The sequence below is a fragment of the Austrofundulus limnaeus genome, unplaced genomic scaffold (genome assembly GCF_001266775.1).
Source record: "Austrofundulus limnaeus strain Quisiro unplaced genomic scaffold, Austrofundulus_limnaeus-1.0 Scaffold1078, whole genome shotgun sequence".
Taxonomy (NCBI): Eukaryota; Metazoa; Chordata; class Actinopteri; order Cyprinodontiformes; family Rivulidae; genus Austrofundulus; species Austrofundulus limnaeus.
In genome coordinates, this window is record NW_013953480.1 from 26,258 (window position 1) to 29,590 (window position 3,333).

Sequence of the window (3,333 nt, forward strand, 5' to 3'; positions counted from 1 at the left end):
AAGAAAGAAAGAAAGAAAGAAAGAAAGAAAGAAAGAAAGAAAGAAAGAAAGAAAGAAAGAAAGAAAGAAAGAAAGAAAGAAAGAAAAAGAAAGAACAAAAGTAAAGGTTCAATATTTTGTGCTATTGCAAAGTCGTGTCTAAAATATGAGCATTCTGACACAATCACAGGTAGGTCTAACCAGGAATTCATACACAAAATTACTCTGTAGCAACACCACAAAATCTAGTCAGCCTGCTATAAAAAAAAACAAAACATCAACAATTATTCTCAAATAAATTGGCTCCCTATCTGTCAGAGAATAGATTTTAATGTCACTGCTGACAGCTTCAGATTCACACTAACAAATGAAGACACACTCAAAAAACACACACAGTCAAGCAGAAAAATAAAGAGGAGAAAAAAATACAGGTGTACTCTAGAAGCAATAAATATGTAAATTGTATATTTCCAAAGTATAAAGAAATGATAGTGTTCTCCACGGTTCATATCATGTCAATATGTAGCGAGTGTTACACCATAAATGGAGACATGGGCGTGGTCCCCTCATAAATCAGTGTGTTTTGACCTTTATAGCGGGTTCATCAGACACACATAAATGTATCTTTCACACCAATTTGCTCATCAAGATGAGTCAAATTTCATAACAGACATTCACTAGAATTGTGCTAAAATTTAAACCGCAGTGCAGTCAAAATTCGGCACACAATTCTTATTAGAAGCAGTTATTGCTCTGCTTTTAAATACACGAACACATCCCCCACTTCATCGTGAGACCACGCACCGATATTATGTGGTATGCATTACTAATAAACCATAGCAATAAGTACAGTAACATTTTACTTATTCGTTCATTTATTTATTTATTTATTTATTTATCTATTTATCTATTTATTTATTCATTTTTATGTATTTATTTAGTAATCAGTACATTTCAGACAATGAACAGTGGCCCGCTCCTAACAGACACACATGCACCGTCTGCACATGACAGCTCTTCCTTTTTTTCTGTCTCTTCCAACCAAGAGTTGTAACTGGACCATAAATAATAGCCACATGACAACCACGCACACAGAGAGCCCTGCCTGACGCCCAACTTCAGGGCAGGCTGAACTCTATAAAGCAACCCAAAAAAAAGTAAAATATAAAAATAACAAAAAAATAAAAATAAAAACTGCAGTCACATTCCACATGAACAGCCGAGTTGCAAAAAAGTCCAAATCAGTTCTATCTTCAAATTCATCTAAATTTAAACCGGGCTATAAATTAAATGCATTCATTTTACTCTTGAGAGAATTACAGGTAATTTCCTATGGCCAGTGAAATACCACGCGCTGGCTAGGCAAAACGTAAGACATTAAATCAAAGCCCTGCAAACCTCCCTGTTATGCATTCTCATCTTTCCGCATGCATCAACTTCATAAGAATAAACAGCTGTATTCTCTCCGTGGACCCCAAATCTTCACTGGCAACTAAACCAGTGACTCATGTCACACAAATGCCTGCATTCACACACCAAGAAAAGGCACAGCTGAGGTGAARACAGTCAATAAATCACATTAGGAACATTCACCCAGAACCCTGCTGTCTTTCCTCAGAGAGAAAACCCCTACTCAATGCAGACTAAACAACGGAACGTTTCAAAAAAAGAAAAGTTCCACAAGAATTTAGAATTTACCCAGAGGTCTTCATCCAAGCAACAAACAGTCCATATAAACCCCGAACAGAAACTTTTTGTCAAACCCCAAAACTATCATCATCACCCACTGAAGTGTTCCCTGTCTGGTGAAAAATGACTCACCCTTTTAGCCGGCTTGCAGAAAACGGTTCAGTGCGATGGTGGTGTCTTCTGAAGTATAGGACCTCTGTCTCGTGACGCTATTAAATGAGGTGTAGAAAATACCACGTCTTCTGGTTGAAGTGGAACTGCTGTTGCTCAATGAAGAGAGGACTCTTAACCCAGGCTGGTTGAACAGCAAGAATCTTTATTTTTGCAGTCCAGGAGATTACAGCCAAAAACCAAATTGTGGCCTTCAATGCCAAATGATTCACCAAGTAAGAAGATGAAGATGAAGGCCCAGAGCAGGGGCGTACAAGGCTCTTTATAGGCTTTCACAGATGTACCATAAATCTTGTCACGGTATACCTTAAGCGTTCTTCCTAATATGGTCATACAGTATGTGCCGAGCTCTAAAGCTAGAGACTAAGAGACATCACATCTGTGCATTCCCGAGAAAAGGCCCCCCACTCTTTGGACACTACACATTATTTAATCAACTACTTCAGCATCTAGAAGTTAATAATATGCTAATGTAACAGTACTAATATTGTATATGATTCCACTTGTCATCTCATTTTATTTGGGTTATGTATAAGAGGTAGAACTGCGCCCTCTCTTGGTGGTTCGGTGTAATAAGTATAGTGGACATGAGAACCACATTGCAGTTCTGAAAGAGACGGGCACGAGGAAGGTGTGTTAGCATTAGCTCTGTGATAAAATATTCTGTGCATTTAACTACTGTCCATCAAATGGTAGTTGGTTAACTGTAAGACGTGTTTATGTTGCTTTGGGTTTTTATGAGTTTCATATTGTACATTTTATGAGTTTAATATCGCTGTTTTTTATAAGAACACATCTGAAAATGTCCGCTAGCTTACTACTAATCCCAGATACTATTCCTCAAAAGGTGCTGTATCTGCTGTGAGAGCCCATGATTTGATCGGTGCATGTTCTGTTTTATACAGATTAAACAGCGTCGAAGTTCACCTCGTCTCCTGACCATCATTTTAACACAACGCAGAAATAAACTATACGAAGAAACAGAAACAGTACGGGTTTACTCTTATTTGGACCGAGTTRGACTAAGTTACGGCCAAGTTCAACGCGGTTACACTAAGCAATAGCCAAAATGGTTTCCGCACGTCAAGGTCAACCATGTCTGCATTAATTTTATTCACTGAACAAATACATGCTGCTTTGAACAAAGGTCAAGTAACTGGTGCTGTATATATTGATTTTCGTAAAGCGTTTGACACAGTTGATCATTATACTCTCTTACAAAAGTTGATTTCTTTTCAACTTTCATCATCTGCAATACAAGTGTTTCCCTCTTATTTGACTGATAGGTGTCAGGTTGTGAAACATGGAAGCTCTGTGTCCGGGTCTCTGCCATCTTCCGTGGGAGTTCCGCAGGGTAGCATGCTGGGCCCATTGCTTTTCCTATTATACATAAATGACCTTCCAAAAATATTGAAGTATTCAAATATTTTTTAATGTATGCTGATGATACTGTTCTTTTTTGTCTGATTTCAATATTGAATCTATTAATAGTCA